Below are 22,800 nucleotides of genomic sequence, written 5' to 3'. Positions count from 1 at the left end.
AGTTTAGTATCAGCACAAATCTGGATCTGAAATAGGAAAGCACGCTCATCGAGTTCATCCGTGAGAACCGGGACATTTTTGCATGGAAGCCTTTTGACATGCCAGGTGTACCGAGGGAACTCGCTGAGCACACTCTCAATATTGATCCCAAGTTTAAACCGGTCAAGCAGTTTCTTCGCCGCTTCAACGAGGAAAGACGCAAGTCCATTGGTGAAGAGGTAGCCCGACTGTTGGCTGCTGGGTTTATCATCGAAGTTTTTCATCCGGAGTGGCTGGCCAATCCGGTGCTAGTGCTTAAAAAGAATGGCACTTGGCGTATGTGTATGGACTACACAGATTTGAATAAAGCGTGTCCGACAGATCCTTTTGCTCTCCTGCGTATTGATCAGATCATCGATGCTACGGCAGGTTGTGAGCGTTTGAGTTTCTTGGATGCTTATTCTGGCTATCATCAGATCAAAATGGTAGTTAAGGACCAGGAGAAGACAACCTTCATCACTCCCTTTGGAGCCTTCTGCTATGTGTCTATGCCCTTTGGGCTCAAGAGTGCCCAGGCGACTTATCAACGCTGTGTGCAGAATTGTCTGCATACTCAGATTGGGCGCAACGTTCATGCCTATGTGGATGACATTGTGATAAAATCCAGGAAGAAGGAGACATTGATAGATGACCTCAAGGAGACCTTTGACAATCTTCGGGTTTATAAAATAATGCTCAATCTAGACAAATGTGTTTTTGGTGTTCCGGCAGGCAAACTCTTAGGCTTTCTGGTATCTAACAGGGGCATTGAGGCTAACTCGGAAAAGATCAAAGCGATTACATCTTTGGCTAAACCGGTGTGTATCAATGATGTTCACCGACTGGCGGGTTGAATTGCAGCCCTAAGTCGGTTTATCAGCCGCTTAGGAGAAAAGGCGATCCCTCTGTATCAGATGTTGAAGAAAACAAACACTTTTATCTGGAGTGACGCAGCTAATGCGGCGTTTGAGGACTTGAAGAGACAGTTGGTTGAACCGCCGGTTCTGGCTGCTCCGGTTGATAAGGAGCCGCTGTTATTATATGTGGCTGCTAATGCTCGGGTTGTCAGCGTAGCTGAGGGAGTCCTGGATTAGGGGGTATCCGGATAGCCGGACTATACACATCGTCTGGACTATTGGAGCGTGAAGATACAAGACTCAAGACTCCGTCCCGTGTCCGGATGGGACTCTCCTTCGCGTGGAAGACAAGATTGGCGATCCAGATATTGTATTTCCTTCCTTGTAACCGACTCCATGTAAACCCTAGCCCTCTCTGGTGTCTATATAAACCGGAGAGGATGGTCCTTAGAAGGCCGATCACAATTACAATCATACCATCATAGGCTAGCTTCTAGGCTTTAGCCTCTATGATCTTGTGGTAGATCTACTCTTGTACTACTCATATCTTCAATATTAATCAAGCAGGAAGTAGGGTTTTACCTCCATCGAGAGGGTCCGAACCTGGGTAAACATTGTGTCCCTTGCTTCCTGTTACCATCAGCCTAAGACGCACAGATCGGGACCCCCTACCCGAGATCTGCCAGTTTTGACACCGACATTGGTGCTTTCATTGAGAGTTCCTCTGTGTCGTTGCTTCGAGGCTCGATGGCCCCTTCAATCGTCAATAGCACGGTCCAGGGCGAGACTTTTCTCCCCGGACAAATCTTTGTGTTCGGCGGCTTCGCACTTCGGGCCAATTCGCTTGGCCATCTGGAGAAGATCGACAGCTACGCCCCCTGCCACCAGGTCAGGTTCGGAAACCTGAACTACACGGCCGATATCCGCGGAGACTTAATCTTCGATGGAATCTGGCCTGTGCCAGGAGCGCCAGACAGTCACAATGAGCACGGCCTAGACCCGCTGTCGGACATCGCTCAGGATATCACCCCCGCAGTATCCCCGTACCTAAATCCGGAGCAGACGGCGTGGCCCAAGGACGGGTGGATGGACTCCGCCCCGCAGGCCGCACACTCATCGGCGGTAGAGCCGAACTCAGGCCTCACCTCTAGGGACGCCTGTGATGCCGGACCCCCGGACTTGTATCCGGTTGTAGGTTCCAATCAGCGTGCTCCTGAACCCTCCGAGCCTGGTTGGGCTCCGGTATGGAGTTTACCGCTGCGGATGTCACTCTCCCTTTGGCGACATGCTGAATTCATTAAAGTCTCTCTCTTTGTCAGGAGGCTCTCGGCCGAACTATGTCCGGCTCGAGTGGGAGGCTAGCGACGAAAGAATTCATTGCCCACCCACCACCACTTCATATCCAGGTCAATGATTTGACCGACGTGCTTGACTTCGACTCTGAAGACATCGATGGTTTGGACGACGATGTAGGAGAAGAACAGGAACCACCACCCACGGGGCGGTGGACAGCCACCTCTTCATATGACATATATATGGTGGACACTCCGAAAGAAACCAATGGAAATGAGGCAATAGAGGATAACCCCTCCAAGAAGAAAGCAAAGTAGGGGCGTCGCCAGCGCCTCTCCAAGCCCCGCCATAGCAATACTGGCACCGGAGACGAAAATAATCCGGACGGTGCCGAAGATGAATACAACCCCGATCAGCCTGCCTTCGAGCAGGCCGAGCAGGAAGATGGGCAGGACAGCCCAGATGAACAGGCGACTGACGGGTATTCGGAGGAGGACAACTACATGCCCCCCTCCAAAGACGAGATTAGCCTCGGAGACGACGAGTTCGGCGTGCCTGAGGACCCCGCGGAGTAGGAGCGCTTCAAGCGCCGGCTTATTGCCACTGTGAGGAGCCTGAAGAAGAAACAACAGCAGCTTCAAGCTGATCAAGACCTGCTCACAGACAGATGGATAGAAGTCCTGGCAGCCGAGGAATATGGACTCGAGCGCCACACGGCTGACCGACCACCTCGAGGTCGGGATAAAACGGCATATCAGCCCGAATACCAGCCCTTACCCCCGCGTCAGTTTACTATGGCCCGGGGCAATACTCAGGACCTGCGCGATAGATTGGATAACACCACAGGACAACCAAGATCGATCTACGGATCACGGGGGCACGCTGCAGCACATGACGATGTCCAACATACCGGATACACTAACAGTAAATCTGGCCGGGCCGAACACAACCAGCCAGACTTAGTCGGACTGCGTTGCGACATAGCCCGGCACAGAGGCGCCGCACACCCCCTCTGCTTCACCGATGAAGTGATGGATCATGAATTCCCAGAAGGGTTCAAACCCGTAAACATCAAATCATACGATGGCACAACAGACCCCGCAGTATGGTTTGAAGATTTCCTTCTCCACATCCACATGGCCCGCGGAGACGATCTACACGCCATCAAGTATCTTCCCCTTAAGCTCAAAGGACCCGCCCGACACTGGCTAAACAACCTGCCCGCAATTGCGTTGGCAGTTGGGAAAACCTGGAAGACGCATTCCTTGACAACTTCCAAGGCACATATGTGCGACCTCCGGACGCCGATGACTTGAGCCACATTACTCAACAGCCCGGAGAGTCAGCCAGGAAATTCTGGACTCAGTTCCTAACTAAAAAGAACCAAATAGTTGACTGTACGGACGCCGAAGCCCTGGCGACCTTCAAGCATAATATCCGCGATGAGTGGCTCGCCCGACACCTCGGCCAGGAGAAACCCGTCCATGGCAGCTCTCACGACACTAATGACCCGCTTTTGCGCGAGCGAGGACATCTGGTTGGCTCGCAGCAGCACTATGCCACATTCTGGCACTTCAGACGTCCGTGACAATAATGGCAAGCTACGGCACAACAGACACAAGCGACGGAACAACGGCGACAACACCGAAGACACGACAGTCAACACCGGATTCAGCGGATCCAAATCCGGTCAGCGGAAGAAACCGTTCAAACAAAACAATCAGGGACCGTCCAGACTGGACCGCATACTGGAGCGCCCGTGCCAAATTCATGGCACCCCAAACAAGCCAGCCAAGCACACTAATAGAGACTAATGGGTGTTCAAACAGGCCGGCAAAATAAACGCCGAAAACAAGGACAAGGGGCTACACAACTACGATGACGAAGAGCCCCGGCGTCTGAACACGGGGGGACAGAAGAAATTCCCCCCCCAGGTGAAAACGGTCAACATGATCTACGCTACTCATATTCCCAGTCGGGAACGGAAGCGAGCACTACGGGACGTCTACGCGATGGAGCCAGTCGCCCCAAAATTCAACCCATGGTCAGCCTGTCCGATCACCTTTGATCATAGGGATCACCCTACTAGCATCCGTCATGGCGGTTCGGCCGCATTGGTTCTAGACCCAATCATAGACGGATTTCACCTCACACGAGTCCTTATGGATGGAGGCAACAGCCTGAACCTGCTTTATCAGGACACAGTGCGCAAAATGGGCATTGACCCTTCAAGGATCAAGCCCACCAAAACCACCTTTAAAGGTGTAATTCCTGGAGTAGAGGCCCGTTGTACAGGCTCTATAACATTGGAAGTGGTCTTCGGATCTCCGGATAACTTCCGAAGCAAAGAGTTAATCTTCGATACTGTCCCTTTCCGTAGTGGTTACCACGCATTGCTTGGACGAACCGCATTCGCTAGATTCAATGCGGTACCACACTATGCATACCTCAAGCTCAAGATGCCAGGACCGCGCGGGGTCATAACAGTCAACGGAAATATGGACCGCTCTCTCCGTACAGAAGAGCATACTGCAGCCCTCGCAGCGGAAGTGCAATGCGGCCTCCTCCGACAAACCACCAATCCGGCGACGACAACCTCGAGCACCGTCAAGCGAGTCCGGAGTACCCCGCAACAGGATCACCAGGCGCGCCAAGAGCGCGACTAGCAATACAGCCTCCGCTCAAGCCCTATCAAAGCAGCAATCGTGCCACGCATACACAATTACACACTCAAGATACCATGGGCACAGGCGGAGGCTCAGCAGTGACTAAGTCAACAGTGCGGTATCACCGCAACATACTTTCGTAACCCTCCCTTTTTATCTTTCAGGACATTGCTTTAGGGCAGCCTCTTCAGAAGATCTGGATTGTCAGACTTACATAGGAGAGAAAACCAGGGAGGTAACAGGCTTTGCGCATCAAAGGAAATACCCAGGTGGAATCTGTTCATGATCGTTATACCTGTTTTATATACCTACATGCAGCCTGCCCTTGGATAGGACATGTTAAATAGTCCTATTTAATTCTGCTTAAATGCACCCATTGTAAACATACGCTTAAACGTATTATTCATCAATCGGAAATTATATATAGCGTCAGCTTATTATTCCTATCTGCACATTTTTTCTATAAATGTTTATTTACTATTGCATCCGTACACTTCGGTATGTTTATTTTGCCAGGGGCTTCTTATGGCGCCCCGCAATGCGGCAAGCAAAGTCCGAACACTTTCAACAGTGCGGCACCCCAAACTTATAGCATTATATGCATCAGCTCCGAATCGTGTCTTGGGTCTACAGTTGGGTTAGCCCGGCTCCCTTGATTTGGTACCTTACGTTCCGTTATATCGGCTAAGGTAGCGCAGGGAGAACTACTGCGATTGTGTCCCGGTTCTTCCGGACAAGCACCTTAGTAGAGAAAGCCGAAAACTGACCGGCATGATGTGGCGAGAGCTGGTCGTTGTTCGAGAGGTCTTAAAATCCTTAAAGATTTTCTCCGCTTTAAGCGAGGAATCGGCCTCGTCCGATTTAGGCGTATATAGCGCCGCAGTTCGGCCTTCCGAACTTTAGGGGCTTCATCGAAATTTCAAATTGTAGACTTCTATGGCTAAGTGAAAGTTATAAAGCCGCATAGTCCGATTGCCTTGTTCGCTGCGCTAGACACCTCCTTTAGGGCCCAAGTATTAGGATAAAGAGTGTCTGGGTTTTCCATGAACACGCCAGTACTAGTTGCATGGGGTGGGAAGTCGATGACTGGCCTACTTTTAGAATTTTATAAACAGCCGCACAGAAGGTAATATTTTAAATCAAAAAGCGCTACATAGCGCAAGTAACTTTGTCCTTATATTACAAACATGACAGAAGTGAATTCATTCTAAAATTGTGTCCTTGGTACATTCATCAGCCACGAGACGAGCGCCCTTCATAACGCCTTCATAATATTTCTCGGGATAGCGATGCGCCTTGCCCTCCGGCGGCCCGTCCTTCACCAGCTTCTCCGCATCCAGCTTGCCCCAATGCACCTTCGCACGGGCAAAGGCCCGGTGGGCACCCTCAATGCACACGGATCGTTTGATCACTTCAAGCCGCTGACAGGCATTCACCATCCGCTTAATCAGGCCGAAGTAGCTAGTGGGCAGGGGCTCACCGGGCCACATCCGGACTATGAAATCCTTCATAGCCACTTCGACCGCCCTCTGGAGTTCAACCAACTGCTTTAGTTGGTCACTCAGAGGCGTTGGATGTTCGGCCCCAACATACTGGGACCAGAACAGCTTCTCCATTGTACTCCCCTCCTCGGCACGGTAGAACTCCGCGGCATCCGATATGCTGCGTGGTAGATCTGCGAATGCCCCTGGAGAGCTCCGAATTCGGGTAAGTAAAAGAAACGCCTCCTCCACATGCTTGCTTTGCATAAAGAATTTCTTACCCGCCGCTACCTTCTTGGCCTCCTAGATTTCCTGTTGTGCCTTCTCGGCTTCGGCCTTGGCCTCTTTTATACTAGCAAGGGCCTTCGCAAGCTCGGCCTCTTTCATCTTAAGCTCATGCTCCACGGACTCGAACTTCTTGCCGAGCTCCTGGAGCTCTTGCTGTACCTCACCCACTCTAGCATCTTGCTTTTCGCGCTCCTTGCGTTCCAAGGCCGCCTTGTCTTCGGCCTCGGACAGCGCTTTCTTCAGAGACGCCACTTCGGTGGTGGCCCCTGTTACAAAATCACGATGCTCCGTCCTCAGAATAACTAATTTTATGAGAGCGGGGAATCACTCACCTTTGTTCTCTTCGAGCTGCCTCCTCGTGAGGTCGAGCTCTCCCTGCGCCTGCTCCAGGTCCTGTTTTAGTCCGGCGATCTCAGCTGTGCAGGCAGCAGCGGCAAGTAGCACAGCCTGCTTATTCACATTCAAACCTATTGTTAGACTCCTGCGGATTATAATTGACCCTCCGTTTGGTCTTTCTTTCCGAACACCAAACAGAGTATCAAGGGCTACTACCTATCGGGTGGTAATTTCACACATTTTTATTATTTACCTCAAAGCCTGTCAGGAGGCTGGTGCAAGCTTCGGTTAGTCCGCTCTTGGCGGACAAAACCTTCTGAATCACCGCACTCATAAGAGTACGGTGCTCTTCATCCATGGAAGCGCCTCGAAGCACTTCCAGCAGACAATCCGACGCCTCGGGCGTAGCAGAAGTCCTCGGCACAGACGGCTCGCCCTCTGTCGTGGAATTGTCATGTCAGATGTCCTCGTGAAAGGACTTAGTTGTGGAGCCATCGCAACTAGGAAGCTTGAAGGGGTTAAACGGGACAAAGGACACGAGAGGGTTTATACTAGTTCGACCCCTTACGGTGAAGGTAAGGCCTACGTCTAGTTGGGTTGGTATTGATGTTTCAATGACCAGGGAGCGAGATACGCTATGCCTGACTCTCGATGAGTTGTTTCTTTCCCTAAGCCGCCAGCGGGTCGTCCCCTTATATACACGGGTCGACGCCCTGCGGCTTACAGAGTCCCGGCCGGCTCATAAACAATGTCCGGCTCGGTGACTAGTTAAGCCTACCTTATGATACAAGTAATATTATTACAGTGGGTTACTACAACGGGCCTTAAGTCGCCTGTGGGCCTTAAGCTCTCTATGAACCGCCATCTTCATACTTTGTCTTGGGCTTCTCTCTGGTGAGTCCTCTTTGCGTAACCCGGCCCCTCCTGGGCGGCTTACACAAATAGTTATATCCCCAACATTACGCCCCAGATTGATTTGAACCGGTTCATGTCAATCTTAAAATACCTTATGAACCGCCCTGCAGTCTTTATCTTGCACGAAGGATTTTAACCCGCCGTGACGTCATCATCTAACTCCGGGTTAAATCTCTGTGATGTCATCTTCATTAAAGCTTTATTTTTTATGCCGTCACATCTTCAACGGATCTTTGTCTTTATTGATCATCCCGAGAATCGAGGCGCCAGAGCCGCTGGATAATGAATGTTATCTCCTCGTTTTTCGTGCCCTCTCGGTCAGTCTTTCCTTATAAGTAGAGCGACCTAGGTCTTTCCCCTCAGTCATCTTCTTCTTCTCGCCTCCTCCCGAGCTTTGCCGCCGCCATAGTCGAACCTCTCGTCTTCGTCGACTCAGGCCGCTGCATCGACCTGATACTGACCAGAGACCGTCGGCGACCCTCCGCGGCGCATCCGCATCTGTGAGTTCTTCGCATTCCCCTTCTTAGATCTGCATTAGGTCGTTGGTGAGTTCGTCGGTGTTCATCATGGTCTGACACCAAACCCTCGCTAGTTCCTTCCAATGCTCTGTTTTAGATCGTCAGGACCATGTAGAACTGCTGCGGTGCTTGTCTGTGTTGATCTTGCATGAAAATAGATCTCATTTCCTTTGTTCAGAAATCCTCTTCAAACCTATGAACTACCCTGCCCTATTTTAGGTCTAGAAAATTTCCCTTTCAGAGCAATATTTTGATCCAGAATAATAACTGTTATCTGTGAAACTTGTTTTTATCACCCGGAACACCTCTTCTGGTAAACACCCTGAAACATAACTGTCAAGGCGTCCGGATTAAATATATGACGCAGAACTTTAATTGTTCCTCATAACCCGGAAATTTTTTGAATTACACTTTGATACTTGTAGCGGCTTAAATATTGTTGCACAGTCATCCTTATGTCATTAGGCCCCTCATTAAGCCGCCACTTTAATCAAGATTTTCCTCCCGGGTTAAAATTGAACCGGATCTTCTTGTTTTTCCATAGGCCAATTTCTGTGATGGCTCCTAAGACTACCAAGGCCCCTGTAACTTGCAATTGGGTTCCATCCACAGTGACCAATAACAAACTAGCTGAGTTTGTAAAGTCTGAGCATCTGCCAAAAGAGGACATCATATCGTACCGTGCCCCTGACCCGTCTGAAGTAAAGCCTCTCCCTAAAGCAGGGGAAGTAATAATTTTTACGGATCATATGATCCGTGGATTTGCTCCTCCCGGCTCAAAATTCTTCAGAGAGGTTTTAAATTTCTTTGACCTTAGACCTCAAGACATCGGACCCGATTCCGTGTCAAATATCTGCAATTTTCAAGTCTTCTGTGAGGTGTATCTGGGAGAGGAGCCAAGTCTGCTTTTGTTCAGGGAACTTTTTTACATGAACTGGCAAAATGAACGTGCCAACGGGCCCAGTCTTGAGCTTGGCAGCATCTCAATCCAGCGACGGAGAGACTGTCTTTTCCCTTATGCTGAGCTGCTGAGTCACCCCAAATCTTGGAACCAGACGTGGTTCTACTGTCAGGACACTTCTCCGGCTGATGAAAAGCCTCTGCCCGGCTTTCGTGCCCTGCTCCTTGAATCTAACCATCAGTTACCAGACAAGCTGACAACACTTGAACGCGTGCCTCTCAATCCTACCATCAGGAAGATTAAAGCTCTCTTGGGAAATGGGTTAAACGGCATCGATCTGGTCTGAGTCTGGGTTGCTTGGTGAATACTTCCATTAAGCCGCCATCCCGGCTTAATGTGTACTTATACCGGAGAAAAGACTGATCCGCAACGTCATAGCCCTGACGACTTACCAGATGACATTGTGGATGCTACAACCCATTCACTGCTGAAGGAGGGCACTGTGACGAGCAATGCCTTCGGTTTACTTCCATTTTACAAAAATAACCTGGCCCCTGTAGTAAGTTATCAATCATAACAAATGTTTACATATATATGATACTTTTCTTGATACTCATGATTCCTTAACTTTTGCCACAGGCTGGTGATAACTTTTGGAAAGCCAAATATGATCATGAAGCTGCCAAACAAGCCAGGACAACCAAGAAAGCTGAAAGGAAAGCCGCCAAGGTAGGAACCTCAAAGAAAAAGAAACCCAACACCTCCGACTTACTCAGATTGGAGGATAGCTCTTCGGATTAGGAAGAGATAATCTTTAAATTTTCTTAAGTCCCTTACTATCACCTGTCTGACATTTTATCCCTTCAGGAGGATATGAGGAACATCCGAGCAGCCACTGAAGAGGTAACTATAATCTCCTCCGACTCAGAGCCTTTGCCAAGGCAAAAGACCCGAAGGGTGACCCGGAAAGTAAGATTTTCACATGCACTTGCTTATCAAGATCCTCAATTTATTTTGAAGCAACAACAGCTTGAGAACCGGAGGCAGACCCGGAACAACAAGGATGCAGAACTCTCCTCTGGCTTACCTGATGTAACCAGGAGACGTCGGACTGAGGTTATCTCCGATTTACGCTCTGTCTTACCTTTAGCAGGCTTAATTCGTCAACCTCTCAATTCATCTGACTCCAATTATCAGGATACCTCTCCTTCTTCTGGTGAATCCATGCAGTCAAATATGCCGACTTTCAAAACTGCTCCCGGGTAATGTAAACTTATGCACTTTTTACCTTACCCGTGCTTGCGTATTCATCCTTCTGCTTTTGTTAACAGTATGCAAGTGAAGCCCAGCAAGCGGGCAAAGAAGAATAAGCCGTCCGAAGAACCGGTCGTGGCTGAACCGGTGATTAATGCTTCTGCTCCAGACAACGCTACCCATCAGCCGCCACCTGACCCGGCTTCCGATATTCCTGTGCCAACCTCCGATCCACCTACCAAAGACATTATCCACATTAGTGACCCGGAGAGTCCTAGCCCGGTGAAGAGAAATGACCCAGAAGTTGAGATTGTGAAGTCCCAATTTGTTGAACCAGGGCGACCTACAGTCCTTGCCAAATGTACTGCCAAGGAAGAGTTTGCCCAAAGCCGAAAAGCCAAGCAGGACATTGCAGATTATACTCACCTATGCATTGGTGATATAGTCTTAGGCTATCTGAATCAAGTGCATAATAGCCGTGACCTGGAAATTGACATGGTGAAACAAATACAGCATAAATCTGAGGTATAAACTTATACTTATATCTGAGCCTTATATATACTGTACCAGCCCCCAAGTCTACTGTTTATGAACAAATACGCTGTAGACTTAGAAATCTGCTTTTACTTGTTAACTTATCCGGCTTAAAAAGAATTTATTTAACCCGGTATAACATAAGGTCTTTAAATTTGCAATACACATTAGTCCCCAAGTGTCAAGTATCCTTACTTGTAAGGTGCTTGAGACTTAATATGTTTGACCCGGCAGGATAAAGTTAAAATTTCTTTCAGCATATATTAGCCCCCAAGTGCCAAGTATCTTTACCTGTAAAGTGCTTGGGACTTGAATGTTTACCTTACTAGAATCCTTACCATTACCCGGTGTCAATTGCAGGCTGCCATAAGTCAATTTGAAACAGAGCTCGCTGCCCTGAAGAGTTGTCTGGAAACTCAAGAGCTTGAGACGCAAAAAGCTAACTCCAAATTTGAATTTAGTGTCTCTGAAAATGAGAAACTAAAGAAGAATTTTGAGTCGGAAAGGAAAATTTGGGCTGATGAAAAGGCTTCCCTGGTGACTCGGGCCGAAACAGCCGAAGCATCTCTTGCAGAGGCAACAACTGAGCTGTCAAACTTAACACAGCAAATATCCCAAATGGTCCCAGCCATCTTTGGTAAGTTATTGTGACATAGTTTTAACATGGCAACCGTACAATGACTATTGTAATAAATACTTCCGGCTTACCGTTATGCTTGTGCACATACAGGCTCCAGGAGTGTCAATCTGAACCAGAACACGCTGATCAAGCTTAAAGCAGTTTATACGTTAGTGGAACAGCTATACTCTGGTACACAACGTGCCCTGGCCGTTGTAGCTTTATCAACTCCACACCCCCGCCTTTTGCAAGATGTTTTGAAGAGCCTCGCCTTCCTACCTCAACGGATCCAAGACTTAAGGCGTTCATCTTCAAGAGCCGGGGCCGTAGCTGCATTGAGCCGGGCAAAAGCATGGCTCCCAGAACTAGACCCAGCAGACCTTGCTCTTGGATATCCGAGTCTAAAGGAAGACGACAATGCCTTTGATGATCATGACTTCCATGCCTGTGTTAAGGCCATACGTCCGATGGCCACCCTTATTGGAATTGATACTGACCTCAGCAAGTATGCGTCGGCTTATGACAGCAACAACCGGAAAATCCCAAACGTTCCATATGATCAAATCAGCCTGATCCCTCCAATTCGTAAGCATACTTTTGCCCCTGAAGTGGACCCGACCGGTTTAATAGATGATGAAGCTGAATTTGAAGCTTTGAGCGACATTGATTGGGCTTCATCAACTTTCCAGGAAACAACAACCGACGGAGAAGCGGAGAAGGGTAACCCAGAGCCTTCAAGCCCACCGAAGGTGTGAATCACCGAGTGTTTAGCCAAAATACAATGCTTCACCTATTCAGACTCGGGGAGTCATGTAATAGGGTAGAAATAACTTCTTAATGCTCATCATGCCTTCATGCATGCTTTTATCACTTAACGCTTTTCGTAAGCCGCCATGGCTGTATATTTCTGGCTTTCACTTCCTTGGCGTGTTAAATTTTGCTTGCCTTATTCTGCAATTCTTGAATGATCTTCCCGGCTCATATAATGTTCACCCGGTACTTAAATAACCTGGGGTGACGAATATTAAACCGGCAAGACAAAAAACACCTTAAAATGCTTTCCACAAGCTATCAGAATAATTAAAATACTTTTACAGGCCTCTGATTCGGATACGATCAGTAAACCGTTCCAAAGGGGTTAAGCTAAGATTCGGATACGATCATATAGCCCCCAGTGGCATGGCGATGCCAATCAAGTGGGTATCGACAACTATGTTCTCTTTGGTTCGAATACGACCTATGTTTGAACAGGAAGCCCCCAAGTGACCATAGGATTTGTTTAATGACACTGATTTGTATACAATCCACGTCAGACCTAAAGGGTTTAAGCTATGATTCAAATATGATCAAGAAGCCCCCAAGTAGGTTTGGCAAGTATGCCGATCAAGTGGGTATCGACAGCTATGTTCTCTTTGGTTCGGATACGACCTATGTTTGAACAGGAAGCCCCCAAGTGATCATGGCTACATTCAGATATGATCATAAGCCGGACCAAAGGTAAACCGGATTCAGATTTGATCCGATCCCTATTGGTTGTTTCCACCACCTGACAAAAAGGACAAATACACTTTTTTGAGGGTGAAAAAAGGACAGAGTTCCTGCTTTATTACTTTATATAATATGTAGATTGTCAAAAAACATATATATATCATAAGAGCCGGTGGCTCGAGTATAGTAAAACCGAAGATGGGTTATATCCCAACATCCGAATATCACTTAGCAAGGCCGCCTAGACTCCATAGACTATGAAGAAAGGTGTATAACCCGCCAGATCGAGGCCACTTACCCTTATGCCTCTGATTGTTACCTTGTGTATTAACGTTAGCCACAAGTTCTGGGTTGTCATCCGCTTTACGCTTATTGCTATTTTGTTTCTCCGGGTGGTGCTGCTGGCCCTTTCTACTGTCATTCCGTTTTCCCTTTTCTGTCTTTTCACCGTCAGACTCGGGATCCTTAGTACTATCAGAATCGGCATATTTGACCAGAGCTGCCATTAGCGTACCCATATCCTTGCAGTCACGTTTAAGGCGCCCCAATTTCTGCTTTAGCGGCTTGAAACTACAATTCTTTTCCAATATAAGGGCTACAGATCCGGCATCCATCTTATCAGATGAATGAATTATCTCCATGACCCGGCATACCCAATGGGTGGTAGATTCACCTTCCCCCTGCTTACAATTTGTCAAGTCCACGACCGTCATAGATTGCTTACAGGTGTCTTTGAAGTTCCGGATGAAACGGGCCTTTAACTCCTCCCACGAACCAATGGAATTAGGTGGTAAACCTTTTAGCCAAGACCAGGTCGTTCCATCTAACATCATGGTGAAGTATTTAGCCATTGCCGCGTCACTAACCTCCAACAGTTCCATGGCCATCTCATAACTCTCGATCCATGCTTCAGGCTGTAAGTCGGCCGTGTAATTCGGCACCTTTCGAGGTCTCTTGAAATCTTTGGGCAGGCGCACATTGCGCAAAGCCGGTACCAAACAAGAAAAGCCACCGGCTCTGGTGGCTATTCCCATCTCAGTTGGAGTCGTTGGATATTACGGCATATCCTGTCGTGCCGTCTATTGAGCCGCCAGCTGAGCCGCTCACTCTTTCTCCCAACGTACTCGATCTTGCACCGGGTTATAGCCTCCACGTTGGTCATGACATGGGACTTCGCGTGACAAAACTTCAGATCCTATGTGCCTGCTATAATTCTGACTCCGGTTCTGACGAGGTGGTGCCATCCAAGGCGGAGGAGCTGAATGAAACCTATCCGGATTATAAGAATAGATCTCTTGCTGAGCCAAGGCTGTCTGAATGAGTTCCCGGATCCTCCGGGTCTCCACCACTGTTGGGTCATCGCCATCCACTGGTAGAGCCGCCAGACGCGCTGATGCTGCGATTAAATTCTCCATGGGGTTGGAAAAGTGTCCCGGCAGTATTGGCACATAACATGACGGTTCCGTGCTCCTATGAGGAGGTGGCATCTCCCGATGCTGAGCCGGTTCTCCCGCTCCGAGTGTCATAAACTGATCAGCATCGGGCGGGTTACTTGGGCCGGCTCCGGGTGTAGCAAAAAGAACCCTAGGGTCATAACTCAGAGGCAAACATGATTGGGTCTTTTGGTGTCTCCTCCTCATTACCTCATTAGACGCGTTTAAACTCATCGTAAACTGGTAAGCCTCTGACTGCAATCGCTGTGCCCGGGCGTCGAGACCCGCCCGCTCCGTGGCTAGCCTAGTATCCTTAGCTGCCAAGGCCTCCTTGGCCTGAGCTATCTCCTCACGTACCCGTGCTACCTTCGCGTCATGCTCATCTTTGTTCGCAGGGATAACCGTGGCGGTTAACAGGGTCGTAAGCTTATCCATGAGGTCTATCAGTACTTGAGCCGGCGGGCGCACAGGGCCTCCTGCCCCGGCTGCTCCTAACCCGGAAGTGATTGCGACCGCTGCTGTAGAATTTTGTCCGGGTTGAGTCCCAGCCATAAAGACTCTTGCCCAATTTGGCGACTCACAGAGGTCCGAAATACTAAGGCCATCGGAACAGCCCCCGAGCGCACCATCTTGAACTTGATACAAAGAATCTGTTGAACCGGTGGACGAATCACCGTCAGAGGGGACGACCGTCTCACCACCATCTTCAGGACCTTCAGAAAACTCTTCTCTGTGGACGCAGCCCACAAAGACACGCTTCCTGCCGGGTTGAACTCGAGCGGGTTTCGCACGCTGAGCCGTCTTGACGAGGTCGGTGCAGTTGTCCGGCTCAGGCCCTGGCTCACCAATCCGGCCAATAAAGACATGGATCCCTCCAAAGGGGACCCGATACCCATACTCAATTGAGCCGGCTTCGGGGCCCCAACCTTCGTCGTCGGTGTAGATCTTGCCGCGACGACTTTTGGTCATCCGGCCCACTACGTATCCCTTGAGCCCTTCGAAGTTGCCCTTCAAGAACTCAAATTCACCGTGCATTGGCCCCACGGTGGGTGCCAACTGTCGTGGAATTGTCACGTCAGATGTCCTCGTGAAAGGACTTAGTTGTGGAGCCATCACAACTAGGAAGCTTGAAGGGGTTAAATGGGACAAAGGACACGAGAGGATTTATACTAGTTCGGCCCCTTACGGTGAAGGTAAGGCCTACGTCTAGTTGGGTTGGTATTGATGTTTCAATGACCAGGGAGCAAGATACGCTATGCCTGGCTCTCGATGAGTTGTTTCTTTCCCTAAGCCGCCAGCGGGTCGTCCCCTTATATACACGGGTCGACGCCCTGCGGCTTACAGAGTCCCGGCCGGCTCATAAACAATGTCCGGCTCGGTGACTAGTTAAGCCTACCTTATGATACAAGTAATATTATTACAGCGGGTTACTACAACGGGCCTTAAGTCTCCTGTGGGCCTTAAGCTCTCTATGAACCGCCATCTTCATACTTTGTCTTGGGCTTCTCTCTGGTGAGTCCTCTTTGCGTAACCCGGCCCCTCCTGGGCGGCTTACACAAATAGTTATATCCCCAACACCCTCCCTAACGAGGGGCTGCCCGCCTGAGTCCGGAACCACGGGAGGTTCCGGAACAGTGTCGGCTAAGAGTCCGGCTTACTGCAGCTCTCATCAACACGATCCGCGGGGATCTTGAACCCCGCGTGTCTGTCGTCTGGAATGCCGCTTTGGAGCGCCTCCAGAGCCACCCCCCCACTCTGGGAGCCTTTGGGACAACACCTCCATGTCATCTGCAGGCTTAGGAGTAGTGGCCGTCGGGAGCAAGTTCATCGCTGAATCGCTCAAGGACCCATCCGAAGATGACACCTCGGGATGGACCCTAGCCGGACTATATACGAGTTCGGCATTATAACAAAACTATGAAGAAAAATTATGATAGAGTGCGGATACTTACGATCGCACTAGGGGCTTCTTCCTGGGCAGCCACCCCTCCTCGCTATCGGCGGCGGTGGCGGAGTAGTCCGGAAGGGACACCTTTCCCTTCTTGGACGTCCCAGCCTCCCCCTCCGGGGCGGCCTTCCTCTTCCCCCCCCAGTACGGGGAGGTAGAGTTTCTTCTTGTTTTCCCCTGCCTCCGTGGGAGGAATCTGCCTCGTCGTCATCGGACGACGAGGGTATGACGGCCTTGCACCGGGGGCCTCTCCTGGCCCCCTGGTCCGCCCTCTCAGGCCCCCCGTCCTCTCCGGATGGGGCGGCCTCCTCCTCTTCTTCTTCTTCTTCCCCTTCGGGGGAGGAGTGTGCCTCGTCGTCTTTGAACGAGGCCTCCGGTACGACTTTACGCCGAAGACCCTTCCTGATCCCCGGGGCCTTCTTCTAGGCCTTCTTCTCCGGTGCCTTGTAGGGCGCAGGAACAAGCATCTCCGTCAGGAGAGCATTGGCTGGACCTTCGGGCAGTGGAGCCGGACAGTCGATCCGCTCTGCTGTCTCCACATAATCCTGATCAAATATGCACAATCACTTAAGACTCCCCCACGAATACATTAAACTGAATCCGGTGGTAGTCAGAAAACTCACCGGACGAGGAAGTCGTGCGGCGTGAAGTCCACGGTCCTTCGGAGGACTTGAACAGTGCCTTCCACGCGTCTTTGTGCTTCATGCCATAGAGCTTTCGAAGGGTCTGGTGTTTGGACGGGACGAACTCCCACAGATTAGACACCCGCCTTTGGCACGGAAGAATCCGGCAAACGAGCATGACCTGGATCACGTTGACAAGCTTGATGTTCTTGTCCTTCATATTATTGATACAGTTTATGAGTCCGGTCAGCTCCGCAGGTTCGCCCCAGGCCAGGCCCTTCTTTTCCCAGGAGGTGAGCCGCGTGGGGGTTCCGGATCGGAATTCGGGGGCCGCCGCCCAGTTGGCGTCGCGCGGCTCGGTGATGTAGAACCACCCCGATTGCCACCCTTTTACGGTCTCCGTGAAGGAGCCGTCAAGCCAGGTGACGTTAGGCATCTTGCCCACCATGGCCCCTCCGCACTCCGCTTGTTGGCCACTCACGATCTTCGGCTTCATGCAGAAGAGTTGCAGCCACAAGCCAAAAGTGAGGCTGGATGTGGAGGAAGGCCTTGCATACGACGATAAACACTGAGATGTTGAGAACGAAGTTTGGGTCTAGATCATGGAAATCTAACCCGTAGTAGAACATGAGCCTGCAGATGAAGGGATGAAGCGGAAATCCCAGTCCACGGACGAAGTGGGCGAGAAACATGACCCTCTCGTGGGGTCCTGGGGTTGGGACCTGCCCGTCGTCCGGTAGCCGGTGCGCTATGTCTGCGGCCAAGTATCCGGTCGCCCGAAGATTCGCGATATGCTTCTCCTTCACGGTGGAAGCCACCCACTTGCCTCCTGCTCCGGACATATTCAGCTGTGCGGAAAAGACTTGGACTAGGGCGCTGGAGCTCGAGGAAGCAAGGAGAAGCAAAGGAGGAGGAGAGCGTGGGCGAAAATGGGGATCCTTTATCCCTTTATAGAGGCGACGAAAGCGGTGCGCCTCCTCACTTGCCCATTGAGAATCGCTTACTTCCCAAGCGTCATGATTAATGGCGCGGTTGGATTACCCATACCTGTATTGATGAGAATCCCGTGATAAGGGGACATGATCTCTGCTTTGACAAGACGTGTCAAGGAAACCGCCTCGCAATACGCGTTGTGGCTGGTTGTGGGAAAACGGTTCGAATAATGACCCGACCGTAATGACATATCACGTCGTCTAAAAAGTTGTCAGCTGAAGTATCATTCTCTCAACGGTGGTATGTAAAGATCATTTTTGCAGATCCGGACACGGTCCACGTGTTCAATAATAACTTTGGAGTATTCGGAAGAAGGAACCCGCCTTGCAATGCCGAAGACAAGACTGCGCGCCGGACTCATCGTCATTGAAGCCTGGTTCAGGGGCTACTAAGGGAGTCCTGGATTAGGGGGTATCCGGACAGCCGGACTATACACATCATCCGGACTATTGGAGTGTGAAGATACAAGACTCAAGACTCCGTCCCGTGTCCGGATGGGACTCTCCTTTGCGTGGAAGACAAGCTTGGCAATCCGGATATTGTATTTCCTTCCTTGTAACCGACTCCATGTAAACCCTAGCCCTCTCCGGTGTCTATATAAACCGGAGAGGATGGTCCTTAGAAGGCCGATCACAATTACAATCATACCATCATTGGCTAGCTTCTAGGGTTTAGCCTCTATGATCTCGTGGTAGATCTACTCTTGTACTACTCATATCTTCAATATTAATCAAGCAGGAAGTAGGGTTTTACCTCCATCGAGAGGGCCCGAACCTGGGTAAACATTGTGTCCCTTGCTTCCTGTTACCATCAGCCTAAGACGCACAGATCGGGACCCCCTACCCGAGATCCGTCGTTTTTGACACCGACAGTAGCCATTGTGGTGGAACGCAAGGAGGCTCGGAAGGAATATCCGGTTCAAAGGCCGGTTTATTATATTAGTGAGGTACTAATTGAGTCAAAGCAAAGATATCCGCATTGACAGAAGCTAGTGTATGGAGTTTTTATGGCAAGTCGGAAGCTTAAGCAGTACTTCTAGGGCCATCCCATTATAGTGGTCAGTTCCGCTCCTTTGGGGGATATAATCCAGAACAGGGAGGCAACTGGCCGGGTTGCTAAGTGGGCTATTGAGCTTCGACCACACGGTTTGAAATATATGCCTCGCACTGCCATCAAGTCTCAGGCTCTTGTGGATTTCATCAATGATTGGACAGAGTTGCAGGCACCGGAAGACAAACCGGACAGCACATACTGGACTATCCACTTTGACGGGTCCCAACAATTTGAGGGCTCGGGGGCTGGAGTTGTCCTTACTTCCCCTCGAGGTGATAAAATTTGTTATGTTCTCTGCTTAATGTTTCCTTGTACTAACAATGCAGCTGAATACGAGGCTTTACTACACGGTCTCCGTGTGGCCAAGGAAATGAACTTAAGCCGGGTTCGATGCTTTGGAGATTCTGATCTGGTGGCTCAACAAGTTTCTGGCACTTGGGATTCTAAGGATCCCCTTGTGGCGGCTTACAGACAAGAGGTGGATGTTGTGGCTGGTCACTTCAAGGGCTATCAGGTTGAGCACATTGATCGGCGTAAGAACAAAGTAGCAGATGCTTTAAGCCGGCTGGGATCTCAGCGTAAACTTCATATATTTGGCGTATATGAACCGGGGCGAGTTACCAGAAGATGAAGTTCTGGCCAGGAAGATAGTACGAAGGTCCAAGTCCATGGTTATTCACAATGGCGAGCTACATCACTGCTGTGTTTCAGGCGTGTTCCAGCGGTGTGTTTCTCCTGAAGAAGGCCAAGAGATTTTGCGTGAAATCCACGAAGGAGATTGTGGTCACCGCGCCGGTTCAAAATCCCTGGTTGCTAAAGCTTTTCGTCATGGTTTCTATTGGTTGACGTCTCATGCTGATGCCGAGGACCTGGTAAAGCAGTGCGACGCTTGTCAGAAGTTTTCACGCCGAGCTCATGTTCCAGCTCAAGAACTACAGATGATTCCAATCACTTGGCCATTTGCTACTTGGGGGCTTGATATGGTGGGTCCTTCTAAGCGGTCCAAGGATAAGAAGACCCACCTGTTGGTGGCGGTTGACAAATTTACTAAGTGGGTTGAAGCGGAGCCTGTAAGCAAGTGTGATGCCGCCACGACGGTTCAATTCATTAAGAAGGTGATCTTCCGTTTTGGTTTTCCACACAGCATCATTACAGATAATGGCACCAACCTTTCCAAAGGTGAGATGGAGGAATTTTGTCAACGAGAGCACATCTGGCTTGATGTAGCATCCGTGGCTCACCCCCAGTCTAATGGTCAAGCTGAGAGAGCTAATCAGGAAATCTTGAAGGGCATCAAGCCTCGGCTTATGATTCCTTTGAAGCGGATGCCGGGTTGTTGGGTGGAGGAATTACCATCTGTCTTATGGAGTATAAACACCACCCCAAATCGGTCTACGGGTTATACACCTTTCTTCATGGTTTACGGGGCAGAGGCAGTCCTCCCAAGTGATATTCGTCATGATTCTCCCTGAGTTGCCAATTATGTTGAAGCGGACAATGAGCAAGCACGGCAAGAAGCACTGGACCTATTAGATGAAAAACGGGACATGGCTCTAGCTCGTTCGGCGGTTTATCAGCAAGACCTGCGGCGTTATCACAGCCGCCGGGTTAAAACAAGAACCTTTCAAGAAGGCGACTTAGTGCTCCGGCTCATCGAGGATCAGACCGATATGCACAAATTATCCCCACCTTGGGAAGGGCCCTTTGTGGTCAGCAAGAATCTGCACAATGGATCATACTACCTCATTGACGTTCGAGAGCACAAAGACTCACGCAAGTCTGAGGAGGAGACCCGGCGGCCGTGGAACATAGCTCTCCTTCGGCCTTATTACACCTGAGCCATAGGCTCCTCTCATGTATATATTTCAACAATGTATATATTATGATCAATATAATAAACCGGCATCCTTGCTATAAGCGGGGCCTCTGTCGTTTTTCCAATCTCTTTTGATTACATGGGGGCTTCAGCTGACAAAGCGGAGTTCTGCCTGTTGAACCGGCTATCACGCCGCAATACAGCCTGGGAGCCTCACACCCAAGGGGCCAAAGAGAGTCTGGATGCTATGCACAGCTCAAACATAGGCACCCATTGAGCACAGCTCACAAAGTTACTTGGGGGCTCTTTGTGCACTACAACAAAGAGTTTGAAAGGACCCTTGTAATATGCTATCAAGCACGGCTTGGAAGCCTGGTGTCTTCACCTAAAACCCTGGGTTAACCTGCCTTTATCAAGTAAGCCACTCCTATCCAGGTAATCCTGGCATGACCCGCCGAACATTTGACAAGTCAATCTTTTACGGACCCTGAACTTGTCAAAGTTAAAATGACAATTGGTTAGTTGGAGGCCCATCTTGGAAGGCTTTGCAAAATGGTTTAACTCAGCGGCCTGGCAGCCCATGAAAAGCCTTGAATTTGGGCCTGGCAGCCCTTGAAAAGCCTCGACTACATGGTTTTATTTGCTTTTGTCAAGTTTTTTATCCTTTGATAACATCTTATGTTGCATCGGTGTTTATTAACCCGACATGGCTATCAGTCATCCTAATAACTCGGTGTTTCTTAATCCGGCTTGGCTGTCAGCTACAAGCTCAGACCATATTCATTATTAAACCGGTGTTTCATAACCCGGTCTGGCTTTAACTACAGGTTGCCAGTATGATCATCTGGTGTTCATCACAACCTGGTATGACTTATTATACACCAGCACTGCATGGTGGGAGTTATCAACACTCAAAGATTTGGGGTTTTACCCTTACTACATCAAGTTGGTAAACCAACAACATAATTTCATATCACAGGTATGATCTATTTTCGATATTTTTACAACCTTGGTTATCTGCCAGGTTTTGTATTGGGCATTATGATTCGTTCGGCAGTAAACCGCCAGGACACATCTTTTTCATGTAGACACAAGGATTGCATAAAATTATCAAGATATACAAGCAAGCACAACAAATATCATGAAGGATCAAACAGCGTCATGTAGCAGTGCACGATGGCAGCAGATCAAAGTATTTCAACTAGCCTATTACAAGGCGCTTTGAGGCCCAAAATAACGATTGTTCTTTACATAGAACACAGTCTGTGAAAACCAACCCAGTTGCCGAGTTAAGACTCATCACCAGGTTGACATGAGGTTGATGGATCTTCTGGCGTCGGTTCAACCTCCTCCTCCCCACCCAGTGGATGGAAGTTAATGGTGGTCCAGTCAATCCGGGTTAAAGCTTGGAAGACATCCTCTTCACTTATAAGATTGGACGGTTCAACGTCAGGGGCATAAGTGTGCTGACAGATTGGCGGGATAAGATTCTGCGCTTCTTCCACAGCAGTATCAACCCGTTGGTTGTTTGCGTCATAGAAGGACCGATGAACAAACAAATTAACCTCTTCAGCCAATTGGCTCGCCAGCGGACGCATCTCCTTTGTCAGGGGCTTTGAGGGCTTCATTATCAAATGCTGACCCGTTTTCTTGTTCACCGGGATAGCCCTTTGCGATATCAATTGGATCCAGGTCAGCTATCCACGCTTTGGCCCGAGTCAGTGCTAATAAAGCGCCAGCCCTTGCAGCAGATCGCTTCATTTCTT

This window comes from Triticum aestivum, chromosome 3B, assembly GCF_018294505.1.
Source record: "Triticum aestivum cultivar Chinese Spring chromosome 3B, IWGSC CS RefSeq v2.1, whole genome shotgun sequence".
Classification (NCBI taxonomy): Eukaryota; Viridiplantae; Streptophyta; class Magnoliopsida; order Poales; family Poaceae; genus Triticum; species Triticum aestivum.
This window is presented reverse-complemented; position numbering follows the sequence as displayed.